Raw genomic sequence first — 26962 nt, forward strand, 5'->3', positions numbered from 1 at the left:
TTGAGGCAAAGTTACAATGGCAACTGTTAATAATTCTTAATAATTGTCTTACATATTCAGGATAATTTGAAATGCCAATTGCGGCAAGGCCCAGAACACTCACGACCTACATATTCATACAATTATAACAAAATATAAGCTAAAAGGCTAAGCTGGCGGCCTTCCGACGATGGTCTTCTCGGACTCCATGATCAGCATAGCACCCTTGCGGCCGTTCACTCCAAGTGTCCCGACCAACCTCCGCCTACGGAGCTGCTGGCGCTGGGAGGCTCTTGGGGCTGCTGGGCCTCTTCCAGAAGAGCTTGACAACATGCAATCGCACGCATGACAACTCCGTGGAACTGCTCCATTTCCATGTGTCTGGCCTGGTAGCAAATTCCGTCGATCACCTGCATCCTCAAGATATCACGTTGGCGATGTTCTACTTCGTCGGGGACGTCAACTCCGCCAAGGATGCGCTCGAGCCTGGCCACCACATCATCGGGATCGAGGTTGACACGGCCGCCACGGGCAATGATGAAACCGTAGGCTGCCTTTGTCTTGACTGAATCGTAGAGGTCCTCTGCCCATTCCTTGCGGGGCATCAGGCTCTTGATGAGCACTGGTGACGGCGGCTCTTCGGGTGGGTCGTTGATCATGCCGCCGAGCAGCTCTGGATCTTTTGCACGATGGATGGCAAACTGCTCATCACACCTCCTCTGCAATATGTCGATTGTGCTCCCAAGGACTGTGACGCTAATATCGCTACCGATGGGCCATGGTACCTGCACCGGCCGATGAAGCTCTTGCTCCCCCACCTGCTCCGGCTCGTTCTCCTCGCCGAAGATGTAACGCAGGTAGGCGTCGACATCGAAGCTTTGGTCGTTGCCTGGCATGCTTGGAATAACTAATGGTAGATGGGTGAGGACTAGTGTCGGTGCCAAAACCGGCGGATCTCGGGTAGGGGGTCCCAAACTGTGCGTCTAGGATTGATGGTAACAGGAGACGGGGGCACGATGTTTACCCAGGTTCGGGCCCTCTCTATGGAGGCAATACCCTACTTCCTGCTTGATTGATCTTGATGAATATGAGTGTTACAAGAGTTGATCAACCACGAGATCGTAATGGCTAAACCCTAGAAGTCTAGCCTATGTGAATATGGTAATGAATATCCCTATCCAGACTACGCTCTCCGGTTTATATAGACACCGGAGAGATCTAGGGTTACATGGAGTCGGTTACATCAAAGGGAATCTTCATAGTCGGTCGCCAAGCTTGCCTTCCACACCAAGTAGAGTCCAGTCCGGACACAGGTATAGTCTTCGGCCTTCATGTCTTCACATCCCATCAGTCCGGCCCATGGCTAACAGGCCGGACGCCCGAGGATCCCTTAGTCCAGGACTCCCTCAGTAGCCCCCGAACCAGGCTTCAACGACGAGGTGTTCGGCGCATAGATTGTCTTCGGTGTTGCAAGGTGGGTTCCTTCTCCAAGTAATATATTCGTCCGTTGATCCAATATCGCTCCCCTCGGCTTCTGTGCGCTAATAACTTCGTCTTCCACATGTCGAGCGAATGCGGAAATTCAGGGTATTTTTGCGAATAACACCCCGTCCACGCAAGGCAGAACGCCTATTTAAAGATACTAGATCTTAGATCCAGGTGACACTGCGCCGAGAAAATCCCCGGAGACTGCCAAGAGAAACCATTCCATCATGGCTAGCATTCCCATCTCCTCCTCCCGCTCCAGCCCAAAGAGAAGCGAGTGGGAGAAGTGCTCTGTGACTCATAGTTAACTAGCAAAGTTGCAAATGCAGGGATTTCTTCCTCCCGCGGATCTGGTCCCTGTTCGAGCAGGGTCGGCCTCCTTCAATGGCGTGACTCAGGCGGAGGACTTCCCGAGTCCATCCGGGGGGAGTGAGTGTGCTTTGTCCCCTACCTGCTAAGAGGCGTTGGATTTCCCGTCCATCCGTTCCTTCGAGGGCTTCTGGAATATTATGGCATCCAGCTGCACAACTTCACTCCCGCCTTTATCCTGCACATCGCAGGTTACGTCGCTCTATGCGAGTTATTTCTGGGTGTTGAAGCCCATTTCGAACTATGGAGAAAATTGTTCTATCTTGTCCCGTGCAACCACGAGGGGTCAATATTTGAAGTGGGCGGAGCCGAAGTGTGGCGCATCGCCGATACCGGATACCTTTCCGGCACACCAAGGAGGAAGGCAAAGGAATGGCCTTCCGAATGGTTCTACATTGAGGACGTTGCACTTCCCGACCCAGTTCGAAAGGGTCTCCCTGAATTTGCAAGCGTTCTGCTAAAGAAACGCCATAGTTGGCGTCCCCGGAGCCATGAAGAGGATGACAGTGCGGAGGTTCGTCAGCTCCTGGGCAAGATAAAGACGCTCGCCCAGTCCGGATTAACAATGGTTGAGGTAATGGCGATCTCCATAGTGCGAGGGGTTCAACCGATTCAATATAGAGGGCTCCCAATATGGCAATACAATGGGGAGGACGACGCCTCCTGTTGTGGTCGGAAAGGTCCGGACACCCCTGCCGCTCTAGCCAAGATACTGGCCGAGCTGTTCAAAGGGGAGGAAGAGGAATTTCTTCGCATCGATCGCAAAGATGGATATTCTATGTATAGTCCTCCCAGTTGGGTAAGCCCCAATCCTTCTGCTCTACTCATTCTGCCTCCCGGATTACCTTTGACAAATTTCTAATCCGCTTATGACAGCATTGGCGAAAAATCACCGAGGGGTTTCATAGCCCCGCCCCACAGCCTGAGAACCACAACCGGGAGCTGGATCCTGGGTTCGAAGAAGATCCGGATATATTCGTGGTACTCGCGGAAGGGGTGTTTTACCAAGCGAGCTACGATGGCATGGAAGTGGCCATTATCGCCGATTACCCTGGTCTTCTTCCTGCTTCCCACGTAAGTCATCAAGAGAGAATCTCACTCGAAAGAGCTTCCTCGCACTGCCTCACCCATCGCACTGTCTCGTGCTCCACAGGGGAGGCGTTCGGCGCGCCACGCTACTCCGGGGGCGGCTCCAAAGAGACCGGCTCCGGCGCCGAGCAAGGCTTCTAAAAGGAAGGTCGGTGAGGACAAGACTGGTCCCTCGTCAAAGAGGTAAGGATTTGAAGGTATACTTTAGTAGTCACATCCAACTGTAACTTGCACGTTTGTTTGATACCAGGAAAAAGGTTCACCAGACTAAGTCCGAGGGTCCGGCCGGCAGTACTCCCGGCGCTCGGTATTTAGGCCCCGTCGGCGAGACGGGAGCTGCCATGAGAACAATGTCAGACTGTCCTTCGGCCGAGGGTTTGGAGAATATGTCCGTTACCAACTCGGAAGTGGAGAGTGCCATGAATCATCGGCGCTGTAGGGCTATTTTACGAGACCCTGAGTTCTCGGAAGAGGCATTCAATGCCTTCGGCTCGGCTGATGCGTACATCCGATCTGCTCGAAACGGGCTTAGTAGAGCCACGAAGCAGCATTTAACGGATGTGCGGGTAAGTTTTCTTTGTCCGAATAGGATAGCCATATGCCAGTAGCCCCCGGGACTGAAAGCAGTTGGTACAACTGATTTAAGGACCGTTGTATCACCAGGTTCTTATAGAGAAGAACAACCTGCTAGCCCAAGAGCTGGAACAGTGTCGGGCGCAGCTAAATGCTGCTACCGCCGAACTGGAAAACTTCAAGAAGCTGTCCACTGGTACCGTTCCCCTCCATCGAGGAACAATAATTGTATACCAACTATGCTAATACTGCCGCTGGTCGCATAATAGGGTCGCCTCATCAACTTGAGAAGAAGTTGAAGATCGCCCAAGAGGGAGAAAAAGAGGCAAAGAGGCAACACGCCACAGGCGAGCGTGTGCTGACCCGCGTTAGGGACAAGAAAAACAAGCTGCAGGATTCCAACACTACGTTGGGTGAAGAGTTGAAAGATGTGCGGGCCCAGCTAGCCGACTCCGTGAAGGAGAACAAGAAGCTGCGGGGCGGCATATTCAGTATGTTTCTGAACTTGTTTTTTTAGTAGTTCGGAGATAAATGGAACTGATATAGCTATGTTTGCAGGTATATTGACGGGCCGTCCTGAAGAGGAGGTGTCTGGATCAGCAAGTGATCTGCTGCAAAGATTGTCGCAAGTGCACGAGCATGCTCGGCTGGCCATGCGGAGTGTTGCCAAGGCCTTATGGCCATCCGCCTCCCCTCCAGGAAGTATGGAGGAGCTTGTAGAGCTGTACAAGGGAGCGCGGCGTCGTATCCGATTATGGAAGATATCGGCCTGCCGAGAGGTTGCGCAAGAGGCCTGGGCCATGGTGAAAACGCGATATACCAAGCTGAATCCTAATCACATGGCCCGGGTTGGACCGTTAGGGGCAAATGGGGAAGAAATTCCCGTTAGTTTAGTATATGACCAAGTAGGGGTGGCCGCCAAATATTCCCAACAAGATTGTAAGTTAGACTGCCTGTTAGATGGTATAGAGGGGGAAGTGTTTGAGTCCAAGTGACTATGTACTTTCCTCACCATGTGGAATTCTAGCTGAATTGTATATCATTTGTCATGGCAGACCTTTTCGCTTCAACCTCTGGACCCGAAGGTGCGGAGTGTTTCTGAATACCGTCAAGGCTGAATAGGCCGGGGTATGCGTGGAAAACTAAGCGTATGGGTCATAGTTGCTTGAACAGACAAGTTGTATCCGACTAGTTATGTTATATTACATTGAGATTGTAAGAAACATCTTCCAGGGAGAATAGTTCCGTTAAGGGTTCCTTTCCCTGGGTGTGCATGCATTAGTAGACATGTCTGAATTGTGATGTGGAAATCACAGTGTGTATAGCTTCTGGGGGTTCACAATAGAGTAAGTGCAAAAAATAGTTTTCATCCACCGACCGAATATTCCCTTAAGAACGCTAGCTTTTGGCTTCACCTAGTCTGAGGTACACATCCGGATGACCCGACAGTAACAATCACAGAGGTGCTCCCTTTACCTCCTAGCCGAACAATCGGGAACGTAGGGGTAAGCACAGGAGCCAGGCAACCCAGCTTGGCCAAAACTTAAGTCATATCGATGCATATAATGGTGAAGAAAAGACATATGGGGAAAACGCGTATGTGTGATGAGCTTGACGCTCGGAAAATAATATTAACAAGCTTCTGTTAAAGATGTTGGGGAACGTAGTAATTTCAAAAAATTTCCTACGCACACGCAAGATCATGGTGATGCATAGCAACGAGAGGGGAGAGTGTTGTCCACGTACCCTCGTAGACCGACAGCGGAAGCGTTATCACAACGCAGTTGATGTAGTCGTGCGTCTTCACGATCCGACCGATCAAGTACCGAACGCACGGCACCTCCGAGTTCTACACACGTTCAGCTCGATGACGTCCCCCGAACTCCGATCCAGCCGAGTGTTGAGGGGGAGTTTCGTCAGCACGATGGCGTGGTGACGATGATGATGTTCCACCGGCGCAGGGCTTCGCCTAAGCTCCGCAACGGTATTATCGAGGTGTAATATGGTGGAGGGGGGCACCGCACACGGCTAAGAGATCTCAAGGATCAATTGTTGTGTCTCTGGGGTGCCCCCTGCCCCCGTATATAAAGGAGCAAGGGAGGAGGAGGCCGGCCCTAGGAGGGGGCGCACCAAGTGTGGAGTCCTACTAGGACTCCCTGGTCCTAGTAGGATTCCGCCTCCCATATGGAATAGGAAAAGAGAAAGGGAAAAAGAGAAGGAAGGAAGGGGGCGCCCCCCTTCCCTAGTCCAATTCGGACCAGACCAAGGGGAGGGGTGCGGCCACCCTTGAGGCCCTTTTTCTTCTTTCCCGTATGGCCCAATAAGGCCCAATACGTATTCCCGTAACTCTCCGGTACTTTGAAAAATACCCGAATCACTCGGAACCTTTCCGAAGTCCAAATATAGTCATCCAATATATCGATCTTTACGTCTCGACCATTTCGAGACTCCTCGTCATGTGCCCGATCTCATCCGGGACTCCGAACTCCTTCGGTACATCAACATACATAAACTCATAATAAAACTGTCATCGTAACTTTAAGCGTGCGGACCCTACGGGTTCGAGAACTATGTAGACATGACCGAGACACGTCTCCGGTCAATAACCAATAGCGGGACCTGGATGCCCATATTGGCTCCCACATATTCTGCGAAGATCTTTATCGGTCAGACCGCATAACAACATACGTTGTTCCCTTTGTCATCAGTATGTTACTTGCCCGAGATTCGATCGTCGGTATCTCGATACCTAGTTCAATCTCGTTACCGGCAAGTCTCTTTACTCGTTCCGTAACACATCTTCCCGCAACTAACTTATTAGTCACAATGCTTGCAAGGCTTATAGTGATGTGCATTACCGAGTGGGCCCAGAGATACCTCTCCGACAATCGGAGTGACAAATCCTAATCTCGAAATACGCCAACCCAACAAGTACCTTTGGAGACACCTGTAGAGCACCTTTATAATCACCCATTTACGTTGTGACGTTTGGTAGCACACAAAGTGTTCCTCCGGTAAACGGGAGTTGCATAATCTCATAGTCATAGGAACATGTATAAGTCATGAAGAAAGCAATAGCAACATACTAAACGATCGGGTGCTAAGCTAACGGAATGGGTCAAGTCAATCACGTCATTCTCCTAATGAGGTGATCTCGTTAATCAAATGACAACTCATGTCTATGGCTAGGAAACATAACCATCTTTGATTAACAAGCTAGTCAAGTAGAGGCATACTAGTGACACTCTGTTTGTCTATGTATTCACACATGTATTATGTTTCCGGTTAATACAATTCTAGCATGAATAATAAACATTTACCATAATATAAGGAAATAAATAATACTTTATTATTGCCTCTAGGGCATATTTCCTTCAAAAGAAGCCTCCGAGTATAATGGGTGTACATATGTAAAGATGTGTATGTCAGCAGTGTTCGGTCAAGCCGAATGAGAGCTTTAAAGCGAAAAAATGTGTAAAAGAGAGAAAAAGTAATGGAAACTATAGGGGAGAAGGAGACTAACAAAGAGTTCGGCGCTAGGCATAGAACCTTCAGAGTCTGGCCGCGTTCCAGGGGTTCGGCTCTAGGCGATTGTCTGATGCGTGACAAAGACGGTACGCTCCTCCGGTAAGAACTTCGTCAATTATGAAGGGACCCTCCCATTTGGGCTTGAGTTTGTCCTTTTTCTTCTCCGGCAAGCGTAGAACGAGTTCGCCAACATTGTAAGTCTTGGCCCGTACTTCTCTGCTTTGATATCTGTCGGTGTCAAAACCGGCGGATCTCGGGTAGGGGGTCCCGAACTGTGCGTCTAAGGCGGATGGTAATGTAACGCCCATGATACGGCTATATCTCTCACGTGTCAAGGCACGACTTAGAGGCATAACCGCATTGTAGGTTTTGTCGCAAGAAGGGTCATCTTCACACAATCCCATGTAATGAACAAGAATGGGATAAAGAGAGTTGGCTTACAATCGCCACTTCACACAATACATAAATAAATTCTTACATCATCCAAAATACACACATAGACCGACTACGGTCAAATCCAAATGAAAAGAAGATAACCCCAAATGCTAGATCCCCGATCGTCCCAACTGGGCTCCACTACTGATCATCAGGAAACGAAACATAGTAACGACCAAGTTCCTCATCGAACTCCCACTTGAGCTCGGTTGCGTCACCTACACTGGTATCATCGGCACTTGCAACTGTTTTGGTAGAATCTGTGAGTCACGAGGACTCAGCAATCTCACACCAGCGAGATCAAGACTATTTAAGCTTATAGGAAGGATGGGATAATGAGGTGGAGCTGCAGCAAGCACTAGCATGTATGGTGGCTAACATATGCAAATAAGAGCGAGAAGAGAAGCAACGCAACGGTCGAGAAGCTGGAAGTGATCAAGAAGTAATCCTGAAGCTACTTACGTTCAAGCATAACACAAGACCGTGTTCACTTCCCGGACTCCGCCGAAAAGAGACCATCACGGCTACACACGTGGTTGATGCATTTTAATTAAGTCAAGTGTCAAGTTCTCTACAACCGAACATTAACAAATTCCCATCTGCCACATAACCACGGGCACGGCTCTCGAAAGTTTATACCCTGCAGGGGTGTCCCAACTTAGCCCATCACAAGCTCTCACGGTCAACGAAGGATATTCCTTCTCCCGGGAAGACCCGATCAGGCTCAGAATCCCGGTTACAAGACTTTTCGACATTGGTAAAACAAGACCAGCAAGACCACCCGACTGTGCCGACAAATCCCGATAGGAGCTGCACATATCTCGTTCTCAGGGCACACCGGATGAGCGAAGTGTTGGGGAACGTAGTAATTTCAAAAATTTGCCTACGCACACGCAAGATCATGGTGATGCATAGCAACGAGAGAGGAGAGTGTTGTCCACGTACCCTCGTAGACCGAAAGCGGAAGCGTTAACACAACGCGGTTGATGTAGTCGTACGTCTTCACGATCCGACCGATCAAGTACCGAACGCACGGCACCTCCGAGTTCAGCACACGTTCAGCTCGATGACGTCCCTCGAACTCCGATCCAGCCGACTGTTGAGGGAGAGTTTCGTCAGCACGACGGCGTGGTGACGATGATGATGTTCTACCGACGCAGGGCATCGCCTAAGCTCCGCTACGATATTATCAAGGTGTAATATGGTGGAGGGGGGCACCGCACACGGCTAAAAGATCATTGATCAATTGTTGTGTCTATGGGGTGCCCCCCCCCCCGCCCCCGTATATAAAGGAGCAAGGGGCAGGCCGCCGGCCAAGGAGGAGGGCACGCCAAGGGGGGAGTCCTACTCCCACCGGGAGTAGGACTCCTCCTTTCCTTGTTGGGATAGGAGAAGGGAAGGGAGAAGGAGAAGAAAGGAAGGAGGCGCCCCCTCCCTAGTCCAATTCGGACTAGTCCATGGGGAGGGGTGCGGCCACCCTTTGGGGCCTTTCTCTCCTTTCCCGTATGGCCCATTAAGGCCCAATACGAATTCCCGTAACTCTCCGGTACTCCGAAAAATACCCGAATCACTCGGAACCTTTCCGAAGTCCGAATATAGTCATCCAATATATCGATCTTTACGTCTCGGCCATTTCTAGACTCCTCGTCATGTCCCCGATCTCATCCGGGACTCCAAACTCCTTCGGTACATCAAAACACATAAACTCATAATATAACCATCATCGTAACATTAAGCGTGCGGACCCTACGGGTTCGAGAACTATGTAGACATGACCGAGACACCTCTCCGGTCAATAACCAATAGCGGAACCTGGATGGTCATATTGGCTCCCACATATTCTACGAAGATCTTTATTGGTCAGACCGCATAACAACATACGTTGTTCCCTTTGTCATCGATATGTTACTTGCCCGAGATTCGATCGTCGGTATCTCAATACCTAGTTCAATCTCGTTACCGACAAGTCTCTTTACTCGTTCTGTAATACATCATCCCGCAACTAACTCATTAGTTGCAATGCTTGCAAGGCTTATAGTTATGTGCATTACCAAGTGGGCCCAGAGATACCTCTCCGACAATCGGAGTGACAAATCCTAATCTCGAAATACGCCAACCCAACAAGTACCTTCGGAGACACCTGTAGAGCACCTTTATAATCACCCAGTTACGTTGTGACGTTTGGTAGCACACAAAGTGTTCCTCCGGTAAACGGGAGTTGCATAATCTCATAGTCATAGGAACATGTATAAGTCATGAAGAAAGCAATAGCAACATACTAAACGATCGAGTGCTAAGCTAACGGAATGGGTCAAGTCAATCAAATCATTCTCCTAATGATGTGATCACGTTAATCAAATGACAACTCATGTCTATGGCTAGGAAACATAACCATCTTTGATCAACGAGCTAGTCAAGTAGAGGCATACTAGTGACACTCTGTTTGTCTATGTATTCACACATGTATCAAGTTTCTGGTTAATACAATTCTAGCATGAATAATAAACATTTATCATGATATAAGGAAATAAATAATAACTTTATTATTGTCTCTAGGGCATATTTCCTTCACGATGCGTACAGGTACCAACGTAACCCAAGTTGCCAAGGGACGGTCCCGCATGGTGCTCTAGTTTGGACCAACACTCAGAGGAGCACTGGCCCGGGGGGTTAAAATAAAGATGACCCTCGGGCTCGCGAAAACCCAAGGGAAAAAGGCTTAGGTGGCAAATGGTAAAACCAAGGTTGGGCCGCGGCTTGGAGAGGCAGGGCGCGGTCAACACGACCACGACCACGACCACGACGAGCAGAGCTCGTCCCGGTTGCAGAGGAGGCAGGAGTCGGGTCGAGGCAGGCCAAGGCGGGGCACTCCGGCGAGGAAGATGGCCGACGTGCGCTCTCAAGCATGGGGAGGCGACGAGGAAACCGACGGGGAGGCGCAGGCAAGGTGAGGTCCGGAGCTTGGACGGCGTCGAGGCGGTTGGTGCGGTCAACGCGAGTGAGGCTTGGCTCTAGCTAAGCATGCGAGCAGAGGCGGGTCCTGGGACTTGGTGGGGCGACAACTCCCTGGTGGCGACGTGCAGCTCCAGTACTTGGCGTGGCGAAGGAGGAGCAGATCCGGGCGTGGGGAGCTCGTTCCCGGCGGCAGAGAGGGAGATCCGGCGGGAGAGCTCGAATGGTGGCGGCGGGGTCCCTGTGATCCACGGGAGAGAGACCATGATAGGGGGAGAAGAAACGAGATGGGGAAAAGGAAGGAGAGGGAAGGGCGCGGGACGGCGGAGCACTGGCCTGGTCGACGGGGGTCGGCAAGGGCGGCGTCGTGCTCAAGGACGAGCTCGGGCGTGGAGCGGAACCATGGAAGGAGGGGGCTTGCGGGAGTTGCAGGGAGCACCTCCTGGACATTGGATCTCTATCCAAGGGTCTAGATGGATGGATCTGGAGGTTGGGTGGTGGCTGGACGAGGAGGAAGGTTGGTGGCTGTGGTTGGCTCGATGTGGACTCCGAGGAGGATTTGGACAGGGGGTGGCGGCGGACGACGGGGAAGATGGGACAGCTCCCCTAGATTTTAGGGTTTGGTCTCAAATGGATTAAGGTTTGACTAAATATAGGGAAATGAGAGGGGGTTTGGATCATCCGATCGAAATCGGATGTTCGAGATAAAATAGGCTAGGGAGTTCAAATAAGAAACCGGAGATGTTTTATAGATGTTTGGGGATGATCCGGACCCAACGGTAACAAAAGTCCGGTTCGGGTTCGGGGAAGTTTCGGACACGGGCGAGGGGTCGATGCTCTGCGCAAAGAGGGGTTAGGCGGTCACGGTCAAGAGGGAAGCGAAAACCTGATTGGTCTGGAACGGTCAACGCAGGCAAGGGGATCCGAGGGAAGGTGATGAAGGCAAAGGGAGAAACGGCAACGACGAACAAATGCATGTTTTAAAACATGACGGCAACGGAGTGCCGATGCAATGCGAATGATGCGATGATGAAATGCAACAAGCAAATAAAACACACGACGACAACGAAAAAAATGGAAGGCTTCTGGCGCACCGGTCTTGGGGCGTTACAACACTCCACCACTACAAGAGGATCTCGTCCCGAGATCTAGGATGGCACCGGAGGGAAAACGGAAGATGAAGAGGTAAAACAAAGTTGCTTCTTTGATAAACGAGTGAAACCAAAGAACCTTGAGAGGTTAAACCATTTTGGGAAAAGAATAGAATGGAGATGATCGACGTTGAAAACACTCCGCTAGAAAAGAGGAACGAGGAAGAACAAATTCGGACCGCACTCCGGTTGAAAAGAGATGCAAGACTAGATAAGATGAAAACAACTTGAGCAGAGGACAAAACACTCTGGTTGATGGATAGCATGACAAGAACATGATCCTCACAACTCGAGATGATGAGAGAAGAGAGCAACATGACAATGCCTTCGGAAGAAATGAAGGAATGGAATGGAATGAACGGAGGGAAGCAAGATCTTGAGAGAGCATGCTTACAACAAATGCTAGAACGGAGTTGTTGGATTAACAACAACGAAAAGAGTAAGCTTGTTGTGGGCTTATGGAAAACATCTCAAAATCTTGAGGTGAAATTCTGCCACTAACGAAAAACAACAGATTGGATTGATATCAACAAGGAGACTAGAAACTTATTTTACCGGGAGGATAAATGAAGAACTTGGGTCATTTATAAGCACCATAAAAGCAACAATCCTTAGGGAAAGCTTTAGGTGAAGTATAACCCAAGATAATTGCAATGAAGACATTGATGGGTTGCAAAGGATGTCATGAATGAATTGAAAATGATGGGTTTAAAATATGTCATTCCGGACAACTTGTCAATCATGAAACATGAAGGAAACTATCAAAATGACATAACACCACCTCAAAAGATAAGGTATGAAGAATTGCACTTCGGAATGCAAGATGAAGAATAATTGAAGTATAGCTTGGCGGGCCATAACTTCGAAAGAATACTTGAAGAACAATTGAAGAATGAAAGGAATCCTTGAGGAACTACCATGTAGAGCCTCCATGAAGAACTCCGGTAATACAAGGATAATAGAAAGAAAGAGAAGTTGAAAACACAAGGTGAAGTCGCACAATGATTAGATGGAGCTTCGCGATGAGATAAAGCGGAAAACTGGGAACTCCGGGAAGAAAAGATGAAGCATCTCGAACCGAGAAAAATGACATGATGAACAACTCTCGAAAGAAGAAACTAGATCACTTGGATGAAACAATAATAAGAATTACGTTATGCGTATCCTTCATCAATTTAAATTGATGACAAGCAACGGATTTGGCATACTACTTATACTCATTGAAACAGGATTGAAGAGAGATATTTGCTCAACATGGGAAGGTCTTGAACGAACCATGGGTAGGATTGAAACAACGAATAAATTAAATATGACAATATAGGACGAGGAATCCTGAACAAACCACCGTAAGAATTGAAAACGAATGACGATACTTGGGAAAATTTAGATACAAGAGAATGAAGAGATCACGAGCTGACTAGGGAATACTTGAGCGATGCACCGGTAAGATATGGAGAACGAGAGCTGAAAGCTGGAATGAGTTATTCTGAGATGATGAGCTCCGGAGAATCAAACTGAAAAGACTCCTAAATTGCTCCGGATGGGTGAAAAGAATTCTCACAATCGAAAACAATTATGAGAGGACGGCATCAAGCTTGAACCACGCATCTTCAAGAGAACGGGTATGAATTTAAGAGGAACTCCTCTTCGGTCTTCAAAATCCGAGAATGACGACGTGAAACACCACCATGAATTGTTGAGATACTCCGGGATGACGAATAGAAAGGTTGAGCCAACGATGAAAATAATTTGGAAGATCTTGGAGAAATACATATGACTGATGATAATTCATTCTTACGTCAACTTGGAAAAGAATTTGAGAGTAACTGCAGGAAGATTAGAAGAGTCGGGTAAGATCCTGGGAAAAGACCTGTGGGTTAGGGCCCACTAAAAAAACGTTGAACGATTTAAAAGAGAGATTGCACTGGTTGAATTAAATGGCCTGAATAAGATAACAACCACGAGATACAACAAACAGATCTTGAGTGGAAAGATGAGTCTTCTGAGATCTCTTCAGCACTCCAGAAAAGAAATAGAGGGAGGTGAATAATTAAGAGGTGCACCGGCATGAGAAAACATTTGAAATGAGGAAAGGATATGATCGGCAAAGCTTGAATAGAATCCACCGGAAAAGAATACGAGAATGAAGAATGATAAACTTGAAGCTCCGTTAGTATCTTCCTGAGAATCACCGGATAAGAACATTGACGGAAAAGAATGGAGAGACTTCCCATCAATAAAAAAGATACTTGGTTGAGAAATCTGGGTCCTTGAAGAAAAAAAGGTGGGAGGGCGGGAAAAACAAAGACAACTTGGCAGATGGAATGGATACCGTTGAGAAAACTTAGAATTGATCTTGCGGATGGGGCGAGGGATCATCTTGAAGAGAAGCGCACCGGTTGGAATTAGAGTTGGGATGACACTCTTGATGACCAAGAAGGATTAGCACTCCCATAGAAACATGAGAACAACACTTGGAAAAGGTATGGAATCAACACTTGACATTGAAGCAACTCGAATATCACAACTCAAAACAAAACAAAGATTTGGCTTGCAGAATAAGCCGAAACAAATACATATGATAGAGATTTACCCAATCCCATATCCTGCATTTGTCGGAAAGATATTCTAGGAGCTACTTGAATACCCACCTATAAACTCCCGAAACTTTCTGGTTATGCAATCTGGTGTTGGGGATACAGGGGACGCAATATATCTCACCCAAACTAACAATCCCTAGATCCAGTTGTATCCATCCGTCAACACATAACCAAGAAAACTCCGGAAATCATGTACCTCAACCTTCGAAAAGCATCCGTTATACGAGTTATGGCAATACTCCCGAACTCCCGCCCCAGTACTGGGTGGCATCAAGGTGATCTCACCAACAACTGCATAAAAGAGATTTTCGATGTCGGCGAAACTCAGGTATTCCAGAAATGCAATGATAATGTTGTGACGACAACACCTCGGAGCTCAACTCCCCGGGACATTGCCACAACCCATAAATGTCAGGAGGCACCAAGAACAATGTTCTCGTCACAAAACCATCGGAACGATTCCAAGATACCCGCGTGATCCTAAAAAAATTAGTCAAATTTGAGGAGAGGAAAGTCAAAACTTCTACGTCAGGGGGCCTCACCAGAGCGACGAAGGGACTGGGGAGTAAAAAGAATCCTACCCTCTCTGTTATATATAATCCTAAGACTCAAAACATTTTTGTTCTAGACTCAACAACGCCAGCGATTCGATCAAGCAGGGGGCTCCTAAGTCAGGGATGGCTCTGATTACCAACTTGTAACGCCCACGACGGGTATATCTCTCACGTGTCGAGGCACGACTTAGAGGCATAACCGCATTGTAGGTTTTGTTGCAAGAAGGGTCATCTTCACACAATCCCATGTAATGAACAAGAAAGGGATAAAGAGAGTTGGCTTACAATCGCCACTTCACACAATACATAAATAAATTCATACATCATCCAAAATACACACATAGACCGACTACGGTCAAATCCAAATGAAAAGAAGATAACCCCAAATGCTAGATCCCCGATCGTTCCAACTGGGCTCGACTACTGATCATCAGGAAACGAAACATAGTAACGACCAAGTTCCTCGTCGAACTCCCACTTGAGCTCGGTTGCGTCACCTGCACTGGTATCGTCGGCACCTGCAACTGTTTTGGTAGAATCTGTGAGTCACGAGGACTCAGCAATCTCACACCCGCGAGATCAAGACTATTTAAGCTTATAGAAAGGATGGGATAATGAGGTGGACCTACAGCAAGCACTAGCATGTATGGTGGCTAACATACGCGAATAAGAGCGAGAAGACAAGCAACGTAACGGTCGAGAAGCTGGAAGTGATCAAGAAGTGATCCTGAAGCTACTTAAGTTCAAGCATAACACAAGACCGTGTTCACTTCCCGGACTCCGCCGAAAAGAGACCATCATGGCTACACACGCGGTTGATGCATTTTAATTAAGTCAAGTGTCAAGTTCTCTACAACTGGACATTAACAAATTCCCATCTGCCACATAACCGCGGGCACGGCTCTCAAAAGTTTATACCCTGCAGGGGTGTCCCAACTTAGCCCATCACAAGCTCTCACGGTCAACGAAGGATATTCCTTCTCCCGGGAAGACCCGATCAGGCTCGGAGTCCGGGTTACAAGACTTTTCGACAATGGTAAAACAAGACCAGCAAGACCACCCGACTGTGCCGACAAATCCCGATAGGAGCTGTACGTATCTCGTTCTCAGGGCACACCGGATGAGCGAAGCGTACAGGTACCAACGTAACCCAAGTTGCCAAGGGACGGTCCCGCACGGTGCTCTAGTTTGGACCAACACTCAGAGGAGCACTGGCCTGGGGGGTTAAAATAAAGATGACCCTCGGGCTCGCGTTAACCCAAGGGGAAAAGGCTTAGGTGGCAAATGGTAAAACCATGGTTGGGCCCCGGCTTGGAGAGGCAGGGCGCGGTCAACACGACCACGACGAGCAGAGCTCATCCCGGTTGCAGAGGAGGCAGCAGTCGGGTCGAGGCAGGCCAAGGTGGGGCACTCCGGGGAGGAAGATGGCCGACGTGCGCTCTCAAGCATGGGGAGGCGACGAGGGAACCGACAGGGAGGCGCAGGCAAGGTGAGGTCCGGAGCTTGGACGACGTCGAGGCGGTTGGTGCGGTCAACGCGAGTGAGGCTTGGCGCTGGCGAAGCATGCGAGCAGAGGCGGGTCGAGGGACTTGGCGGGGCGACAGCTCCCTGGTGGCGACGTGCAGCTCCAGTACTTGGCGCGGCGAAGGAGGAGCAGATCCGGGTGTGGGGAGCTCGTTCCCGGTGGCAGAGAGGGAGATCCGGCGGGAGAGCTCGAACGGTGGCGGCAGGGTCCCTGTGATCCATGGGAGAGAGACTATGAGAGGGGGAGAAGAAATGAGATGGGGAAAAGGAAGGAGAGGGATGGGCGTGGGACGGCGGAGCACTGGCCTGGTCGACGGGGGTCGGCAAGGGCGGCGTCGTGCTCGAGGACGAGCTCGGGCGTGGAGCGGAACCATGGAAGGAGGGGGCTTGCGGGAGCTGCAGGGAGCACCTCCTGGACGTTGGATCTCTAGCCAAGGGTCCAGATGGATGGATCTGGAGGTTGGGTGGTGGCTGGACGAGGAGGAAGGTTGGTGGCTGTGGTTGGCTCGATGTGGACTCCGAGGAGGATTTGGACAGGGGGTGGCGGCGGGCAACGGGGAAGATGGGACAGCTCCCCTAGATTTTAGGGTTTGGTCTCAAATGGATTAAGGTTTGACTAAATATAGGGAAAAGAGAGGGGGTTTGGATCATCCGATCGAAATCGGATGTTCGAGATAAAATAGGCTAGGGAGTTCAAATAAGAAACCGGAGATGTTTTATAGATGTTTGGGGATGATCCGGACCCAATGGTAACAAAAGTCCGGTTCGGGTTCAGGGAAGTTTCGGACACGGGCGAGGGGTCGATGCTCTGCGCAAAGAGGGGTTAGGCGGTCACGGTCAAGAGGGAAGCGAAAACCCGATTGGTCTCGAACGGTCAACACAGGCAAGGCGATCCGAGGGAAGGTGATGAAGGCAAAGGGAGAAACGGCAACGACGAACAAATGCAAGTTTTAAAACATGACGGCAACGGAGTGCCGATGCAATGTGAATGATGCGATGATGAAATGCAACAAGCAAATAAAACACACGACGACAACAAAAAAATGGAAGGCTTCTGGCGCACCGGTCTTGGGGCGTTACAGGTAACAGGAGGCGGGGGACACGATGTTTACCCAGGTTCAGGCCCTCTCGATGGAGGTAATACCCTACTTCCTGCTTGATTGATCTTGATGATATGAGTATTACAAGAGTTGATCTACCACGAGATCGTAGAGGCTAAACCCTAGAAGCTAGCCTATGGTATGATTGTTGTTGTCCTACGGACTAAAACCCTCCAATTTATATAGACACCGGAGGGGGCTAGGGATACACAGAGTCGGTTACAAGGGAGGGGATCTACATATCCGTATTGCCAAGCTTGCCTTCCACGCCAAGGAGAGTCCCATCCGGACACGGGTCGAAGTCTTCAATCTTGTATCTTCATAGTCCAACAATCCGGCCAAAGGATATAGTCCGGCTGTCCGGGGACCCCCTAATCCCGGACTCCCTCAGTAGCCCCTAAACCAGGCTTCAATGACGATGAGTCCGGCGCGCAGATTGTCTTCGGCATTGCAAGGCGGGTTCCTCCTCCGAATACTCCAAAGAAGATTTTGAACACAAGGATAGTGTCCAGCTCTCCAAAACAAATTCCACATACCACCGTAGAGAGAATAATATTTCCACAAATCTAATCTGTCGACGCATTTTGCAGCATGACATCACACCACGGCCCGGTCATTATTCTAACCATTTTTCACAACCAGCCACTGCACATATTGCGAGGCGGTTTCCTTGGCACGTCTTGTCGAAGCAGAGATCGTGTCCCCTTATCACGGGATTCTCATCAATACGGGTATGGGTAACCCAACCGCGCCATCAATTACGGCGCTTGGGGAATAAGCGAGTTTACCAGGTAGGTGGGGAGGCGCATAGCTTCTTCCGCCCTTATAAAGGGACAAGGATTCACCCTTTTCACCCACGCCTTCTTCCTCCTTGCTCATCCATTCTTGCGCACTCGAGCTCCAGCGCCCAAGTTCGCGTTTTTCTCCTCAAACCACTCCAAGCATGTCCGGAGCGGGAGGGAAGTGGATGGTCTCCTCCGTTACGGAGGAGGACATCACAAAGCTGCGGGGAGCCGGATATCTGGCCGCAGATATCGCACACCGGCTGCCAGATGCGGGGCAGATCATCCCTACTCCAGAATCCCATGAGAGGGTGGTTTTCCTTACCCACTTCGTCCGCGGACTGGGATTTCCCCTCCACCCGTTTGTCCGCGGGCTCATGTTCTACTACGGGCTGGATTTTCATGATCTGGCCCCCAATTTCATCCTCAACATCTCGGCGTTTATCGTCGTGTGCGAGGCCTTCCTCCGCATCAAGCCCCACTTCGGCCTGTGGCTAAAGACCTTCAATGTTAAACCGAAGGTGGTGGTCGGCCAGCAAGCGGAGTGCGGAGGCGCCATGGTGGGCAAAATGCCCAACGTCACCTGGCTTGAAGGCTCCTATGTGGAGACCATAAAGGGGTGGCAATCGGGATGGTTCTACATCACCGAGCCACGCGACACCAACTGGGTGGTGGCCCCCAAATTTTGGTCCGGAATCCCCATGCGGCTCACCTCCTGGAAAGAGAAGGGCCTGTCCTGGGGTTCCCCGGTAGAGCTGACCGGACTCCAAACATGCATCAAAAACATGATGAGCAAGAAAATCAAGCTCGTCAACGTGGTCCAAGTCATGCTCTTCCGCCGGATCCTCCCGTGTCAAAGACGGGCATTCAATTTGTGGGAGTTCGACCCGGCCGAGCACCAGACGCTGCGAGAGCTCTTCGACACGACGCACAAGGACTTCTGGAAGGTGTTGTTCAAGGGCGCCGAGGTACCTCCTCCCCTTACCGAGGACCGCGGACTCAGCGCAAAGCGCCCTGCTAATCCAGTAAGTCTTTTATATCTTATAAGATGTTCATTTCCCCAGTATAACTACGCGCGGGATCTAAGCCTCCACGCCATTTAACAAGACTGGGTAGCGACAGCGGAGCAGATCGATTGTCCGGCTCCCCTGCCCGAAGATCCAGCAGATGCTCTCCTAATGGAGATGCTGGTTCCAACACCTTATGAGGTGCCGGAGAAGAAGGCCAAGAAGAAGGCCACGGGGACCAGGAAGGGTCTCCAGCGCAAGGTTATATCGGAGTCATCGTCCGAAAGCACCGAGGCGCACTCCTCCCACAAAAACGAGGAGGAAGAAGATGAAAGTTCTTCCCCCCAGCCGGGGGAGACAAGAAAAGGAAGGCCGCCCCGGCTAGGGCGGCTGAAGGGTCCAAGAAGGGAAGGACCCTCCTTCCGGACAACTCCACAACCGCCACCTACAACGACGACGAGTGGCTGCCCAGGGATAAGCCCCTGGCGAAGTCGTAAGTGTCTGGATACCATAGTAATTCTGGTATGTTTCGTTTGGTTGCTTCTTATCATGCCGAACATGATCACACAGCCCCTCCAAAGCTCATATCGGCGTATCCTCTTCGGAGGAGTCTTTGGGCGAGTCGGAGATGAACAGTGATTCGCTCCCGACCGCCTCCTCCCCCCACCCTACGGACGAAGCCGAGGTGTTGTCTCAAAGGGAACAGAACCAAGGGGGGACAGTTCCGGAGGTGCCCCAAGGCGACATTCCGGGTGCTGGTCGTAAGAGGGGCAAGACTCCCCTGGGCCCCAACGCCGGGGGCAGCAAGTCTAGCCCCAAGCCGAATACGGCGCCGGAACTTCCCGTGGTTCCGGATTCTGTCCGGCAGCCCCTCGCTAAGGGGGCAAGCCGTCTGTGCCGACGGCCTCTGTCCATCCAGAGGCATCGGACAACTTGCTGGAAGTGCTTCGTGGCGCATCCATTGACGAAGAGCACCGCACCATTATGAGTGGGGTGGTCCAGAAGGTTCAATCTGCCAAGAGCGGACTGACTGAAGCCTGTGTCAGCCTCCTAACAGGCTTTGAGGTAAGTAACCAGATTATAAGAGAATGTTACCGCATAGACAGTAGCCCCTGATGCTCTGTTTGGCGTTCACGAAGAAAGGCCGAATAGAGGATCAAATAATAACCGCAGGAGTCTAATCGAAATATGTCTATGTGCATATGCAGGCTTCACTGCTAGCCGCTACCGCACGTACTGCGGAGGTCGCCGCACTGAAGCGGGACCTTGAGCGGTCCAAGGAAGAGCTCGGCCTTGCCAAGAGGCAGCTCGAAGAGAACAAAGGTAAGTGATACCCCGTTTGTATATTATAAAAAAATTGGTTTTAGAATAATAGGATCGTCATGAATTTTGCTAGGGGCCACGACCGAAGTGGCGTCCCTGCAGAAGGCACTATCCGAGGCCGAAGACAAAGCGGCCAAGGAGCGCATCGAGCGAGAAAAGCAAGAAGCCCGTGTAGGCGAGGTGCAGCAAGAGCTCCAGGCTCTCGCCAACAAACACGAGTCCTTGGAGCTTGACTCTAAGACACAAGGGTCCGAGCTTGCGAAGGCCCTCGAAAGCGCACAACATGCCAAGGCCGAAGCCCAAAAGGCCCTCCAGGAGATTGAGGCGGTTAAGAAGATAGCGGCGGGTAAGGCATTCATTATGCAAAGCAAGCATGTGAAGGAAACTTTCTTTTTACTTACCCGAGTTCGGAGCTCTCCAGGAGCATTCGAAGATCTACCCCGCAGTGTGTCAGATGCCGCGGAGTTCTACTGGGCCGAGGAGGGGAGCTTGACGGAGAAGTTGTTCTGGTCCCAGTATACTGGGACCGAACACCCCATGCCCTTGAGCGACCAGCTGAAGCAACTGGTCGAGCTCCACAAGGCGGCCGAACAGGCCATGAAGGGTCTTATAGTCCGGATGTGGCCTGGCGATCCCCTGCCTGATAGCTACTTCGGTCTGGTGAGGCAGCTTGTGAATGCCTGCCCACGGCTTGAAGTCATAAAGCGGTCCGTCTGCATCGAGGGTGCGCGCAGGGCTTTTGCCCGGGCGAAGGTGCACTAGGCAAAGCTGGACACCGAGAAGCTGGTGAAGGAGGGGCCGCCGGAAGGCAAGGAGCATCGCCACCCCGAAATGTATTATAACAGTGTCCTGAAGGGTTCTCGCCTTGTGGCGGAGGAATGTGCTAAGGATGTAATATTCGAATGAATGTAGTCATGTGATCCTGTAATATGAAACGAGTTCATGTGCGCTATGCAACGCTTGTTAATTTAAAATATTACCTTCTGTGCGGCCGTTTATGAAATCTGAGAGTTGGCCAGTCGTCGGCTTCTGCCCCCATGTAACTAGTACTGGGGTGTTCGGGATAAACCTGAGCACTCTTTATCCCAATTTTGGGTCCTTCGAAGGAGGTGTTCAGCACAGCGAACCAGTCAATCGGACTATAAAGCTTTATCACTCTCACTTAGCCATAGAAGTCTACAATTTTAAATTTTGGCGAAGCCCCTAGTATTCGGAAGGCCGAATTTGGCGTGCTATATACGCCTAAGTCGGGCAAGGCCGACTCCTCGCCCGAAGCGGAAAAAGTCTTTAAGGACTTGAGACCTCTCGAACAGCGACTAGCTCTCGCCTTATCATGACAGTCAGTTTTTGGCTTTCTCTACTGAGGTGCTCGTCCGGAAGAACCAGGACACAATCGCAGTAGTTCTCCCAGCGCTACCTTAGCCGATATTGCGGAACGTAAGGTACCGAAACATGGGAGCCGGGCAAACCCAACTATTGACCCAAGACATGATTCAGAGCTGATGCATATAATGCTATAAGTTCGGGTTGCCGCACTGTCGAAAGTGTTCGGACTTCTCACGCCGTATTATGGGGTATACTGAAGCCCCTAGCGCACTGGTCGTACCAGAATGTACGGGTGCAATTTGTCGTAAATAAGCAGACAAGGAAAAAAGGTAATGCAATAATAGACTAACTCTATGCGTTGTTATTAAATAATACGTCGAAACGTACGGGTACAGGTAGTGCAATAAGCAGAAAATAGGACTATTTGACATGTCCTATCCAAGGGCAAGTTGCGTATGGGTATTTAAAACGGGTACTTCGATTGTTCTCAGAGACCACCTGGGGATTCCCTTGTACGTCTTAGCTTCTTGCCTCCTTGGTTTTTCCTTCCCGTAATGTGTCCAGCAATCAGACTGCCGAAAAGGGGCTTCCAGAGAGTAAGGTCCTGAAAGAGAAAAATGATAAAGATATACAGCCCCTGGGGCAGTTGAGCCGCATTGTGGGACGTGCCCTGGTCGTGCCCCCGCCTATGCCCATGGTATTTTTAGTGCGTAATTATGTACGTGCGGCACAGATTTCGTCGCTTGACTGGGACTAGGACGGGGGCCGAATTGCTAGGCAAGCTCTGAATGTGCCAGGCGATCCTGTTGCAGGTTACTCCGGAGTCGCTTGAAGGTGTCCGGGGGCTTTATCGCCGAATTGACGGTTTGCCTTAAAAGGCTGCTTTGTGCCTGTGCTGCGAGGACCGCAGTGTGCTCCTCCGTGCGGAGCGAGCGTTCTGTGTTTCCATTGATTGTTATAACCCCACGAGGTCCTGGCATTTTGAGCTTGAGGTATGCATAATGCGGTACCGCATTGAATCTGGCAAATGCGGTTCGCCCGAGCAGTGCGTGATAGCCACTGCGAAACGGGACGATATCAAAGATTAACTCCTCGCTTCGGAAGTTGTCCGGAGATCCGAAGACCACTTCCAGTGTGATTGAGCCCGTGCAATGGGCCTCTACACCTGGGATGACACCTTTAAAGGTGGTTTTAGTGGGTTTGATCCTCGAGGGGTCTATACCCATTTTGCGCACTATATCCTGATAGAGCAGGTTCAGGCTGCTGCCGCCGTCCATAAGGACTCGAGTGAGATGAAATCCGTCGGTGATGGGGTCAAGGACCAATGCGGCAGATCCGCCATGACGGATACTAGTGGGGTGGTCCCTGCGATCGAAGGTGATCGGACAAGAGGACCATGGGTTGAACTTTGGGGCGACTGGCTCCATCGCATAGACGTCCCTTAGTGCACGCTTCCGTTCCCTCTTGGGAATGTGGGTTGCGTATATCATGTTCACCGTTTTCACTTGTGGAGGGAACCTCTTCTATCCTCCTGTGTTCGGCGGCCGAGGCTCCTCCTCGTCGTCGCTATGCAGCCCCTTGTCCCTGTTTTCGGCATTCAACTTGCCGGCTTGCTTGAACACCCAGCATTCTCTGTTGGTGTGATTGGCTGGCTTATCGGGGGTGCCGTGAATTTGACATGAGCGATCGAGTATGCGGTCCAAACTGGACGGGCCCGGATTGCTTCTTTTGAACGGCTTCTTCCGCTGACCAGTTTTAGAGCCGCTGAATCCGGCATTGACTGCCGTGTCTTTGGCGTTGTCGCCGTTGTTGCGGCGCTTGTGTCTGTTATGACGTGGTCTGCTGTTAGTATCTTTGGTATCTGAAGTGCCAGGATTTCTTGATGTGTTGTTGCTGCGAGCCAGCCAGCTATCCTCGCCCGCGCAAAAGCGGGTCATCAGTGTCGTGAGGGCTACCATGGACTTCGGCTTCTCCTGGCCGAGGTGCCGGGCGAGCCACTCATCCCGGATGTTATGCTTAAATGCCGCTAAGGCCTCTGCATCCGAACAGTCGACAATTTGGTTTTTCTTAGTTAGGAACCGGGTCCAGAATTGCCTGGCCGATTCCCCTGGCTGCTGAGTTATATGGCTCAAGTCATCAGCATCCGGTGGTCGCACATAAGTGCCCTGGAAGTTGTCAAGGAATGCATCTTCCAAATCCTCCCAACTGCCAATGGAGTCTGCAGGCAAGCTATTCAGCCAATGCCGAGCTGGTCCTTTGAGTTTTAGTGGGAGGTACTTGATGGCATGTAGATCATCACCGCGAGCCATGTGGATGTGGAGGAGGAAATCCTCGATCCATACCGCGGGATCTGTTGTACCATCATATGATTCAATGTTTACGGGTTTAAAACCCTCTGGGAATTCGTGATCCATTACTTCATCAGTGAAGCATAGGGGGTGTGGGGCGCCTCTGTGCCGAGCTATATCACGACGCAGTTCATACGAGTCTTGTCTGCTGTATTCGGCCCGGCCGGATTTGCTTTTAGCGTATCCGGCGTGACGATCATCCTCACGCGTTGGGGCGCGACCACGTGATCCGTAGATCGATCTTGCATGTTTTGCTTTGTTTTCCAATACATCTCGCAGGTCCCGCGTGTTGCCCCGGTCCTTGGTATTTTTGTTTGAATGGCGGCGGGGTGTGGGCTGGACTTCGGGCTGATATGCCTCTCTGTCTCAGCCACGAGGTGGCCGATCAGCCGCATCATACGCTGGTGATGTAGGTTTCAATGCCTCCTCCTCGAGTTGGGGTAGCAACCTGCGCTTTGGGTAACTCTTGGTTGGTCACTCGAGTTCGTATTCCTAGGCTGCCAGGACTTCAGTCCATCTATCCGCAAGCAGATCTTGATCAGCTCGAAGCTGTTGTTGCTTTTTCTTCAGGTTGTTTGTTGTGGCTATAAGCCGGCGCTTGAAGCGCTCCTGCTCGACGAGGTCCTTAGGCACGATAAATTCTTCGTCGCCGAGGCTCACCTCGTCTTCGGAGAGAGGCATGTAATTGTCATCCTCTGATTCTCTGTTTGCTGCCTGTTCCGGAGGGCTAGCTTGTTCATCCTCCCGCTCGAGGTCTGGCTAGAGGGGATTATCGTCGTCTTCGGCACTATCCGGAGTGTTATTGTCTCTTGTGCCGGTATCGCTGCTTTTGCTATGGCGAGACTTAGAGCGGCGCCGCTGACGTCGGTGCTTGGATTGCTTCTTGGAGGGATTATCCTCTTATCGCCATCCCCCTCTTTGGGGGTGTCCACCATGTATATGTCATACGATGAGGTGGCAGTCCAGCGCCCTGTGGGCGGTGGTTCTTGTTCGTCTCCTGCATCGTCGTCCATACCATCGATGTCTTCAGAGCCGAAGTCGAGCATGTCGGTTAAGTCATCGACAGTGGCTACTAAGTGGGTGGTGGGTGGGGAGCGAATTTCTTCGTCGTCCGCATCCCATTCTAGCCGGACATAGTTCGGCCAAGGGTCTCCTAACAGGGAGAGAGACTTCAACGAGTTTAGCACGTCGCCAAAAGGCGAGTGCTGGAAGATGTCAGCGGAGGTAAACTCCATGATCGATGCCCAATCGGATTCGATGGGCACGGACGCAGGCGGCTTGGAGTCCATGGCCGAGGACGAATCCAAAGGTTCGGCAACACGGGTCTCGTAGGAGGTGAAGTCAGTATTCGGCTCTATCGCCGCTGAGTGTGCGGCCTCCGTGGCGGGGTCCATCCACCCGTCCTCAGATGGCGCAATTTTTTTTGAATTGAGGGCCAGAGTAGTTGCAGGTGTGATCTCCCGAACACTGTCCGACGGCAGAGCTAAATCATGCTCGTCGTGATTGTGCGGCGCACCTGACATGGGCTCGAATCCGTCAAAGATCAAGTCTCCGCGGATGTCGGCAGTATAGTTCAAGTTTCCAAACCTGACCTGATGGCCAGGGGCGTAGCTCTCGATCTGCTCCAAATGGCCAAGCGAGTTGGCCCGCAGTATGAAGCCGCCGAATACGAAGATTTGTCCGGGGAGAAAAACCTCACCCTCGATCGCATCGTTGCCGATGATCAAGGAGCCATCAAGCCTTATGGTGACAGCATAGTGGAACTCTCAATGAAAGCACCAATGTCAGTGTCAAAACCGGCGGATCTCGGGTAGGGGGTCCCGAACTGTGCGTCTAAGGCGGATGGTAACAGGAAGCGGGGGACACGACGTTTACCCATGTTCGGGCCCTCTCGATGGAGGTAATACCCTACTTCCTGCTTGATTGATCTTGATGATATGAGTGTTACAAGAGTTGATCTACCACGAGATCATAGAGGCTAAACCCTAGAAGCTAGCCTATGGTATGATTGTTGTTGTCCTACGGACTAAAACCCTCCGGTTTATATAGACACCGGAGGGGGCTAGGGTTACACAGAGTCGGTTACAAGGGAGGAGATCTACATATGCGTATTGCCAAGCTTGCCTTCCACGCCAAGGAGAGTCCCATCCGGACACGGGTCGAAGTCTTCAATCTTGTATCTTCATAGTCCAACAGTCCGGCCAAAGGATATAGTCCGGCTGTCTGAGGACCCCCTAATCCCGGACTCCCTCAATATCGTCGAGCCTGCTGTTGATAAAATGTTGAACGGGCTTTGGCGACGTCGCGCTCCTCCTCCAGGGCGTCTAGGCTATCCTGCCGATCCAACTCGGCCTCCTTCTCTTCGTACATACGCACTCGAGGTGAGTCATGTATAATATCGCAGGGCAATACAGCCTCTGCACCGTACACCATGAAGAAAGGTGAGTATCCGGTAGTACGGTTGGGCGTGGTCCGCAGCCCCCAGAGTACGGAGTCGAGCTCCTCGACCCAGTGTTTGTCTGATTCTTTCAAAGACCGCACTAGCCTGGGTTTGATGCTGCTCATAATAAGACCATTGGCTCGCTCGACTTGACCGTTTGTCTGTGGGTGGTAGATAGAGGCGTAATCGAGCTTAATGCCCAGATTAGCACACCAGGTTTTGACCTCATCGGCTGTGAAATTGGAACCGTTATCAGTGATGATGCTGTGCGGGACACCATAACGGTGCACCACATCAGATATAAATGCAATCACCGGTCCGGACTCAGCCGTTTTAACTGGTCTAGCCTCTATCCACTTGGTGAATTTGTCCACCAAGACCAGCAGATATTTTTTCT

Source organism: Aegilops tauschii, chromosome 1, assembly GCF_002575655.3.
Source record: "Aegilops tauschii subsp. strangulata cultivar AL8/78 chromosome 1, Aet v6.0, whole genome shotgun sequence".
In the NCBI taxonomy this organism is placed as follows: domain Eukaryota; kingdom Viridiplantae; phylum Streptophyta; class Magnoliopsida; order Poales; family Poaceae; genus Aegilops; species Aegilops tauschii.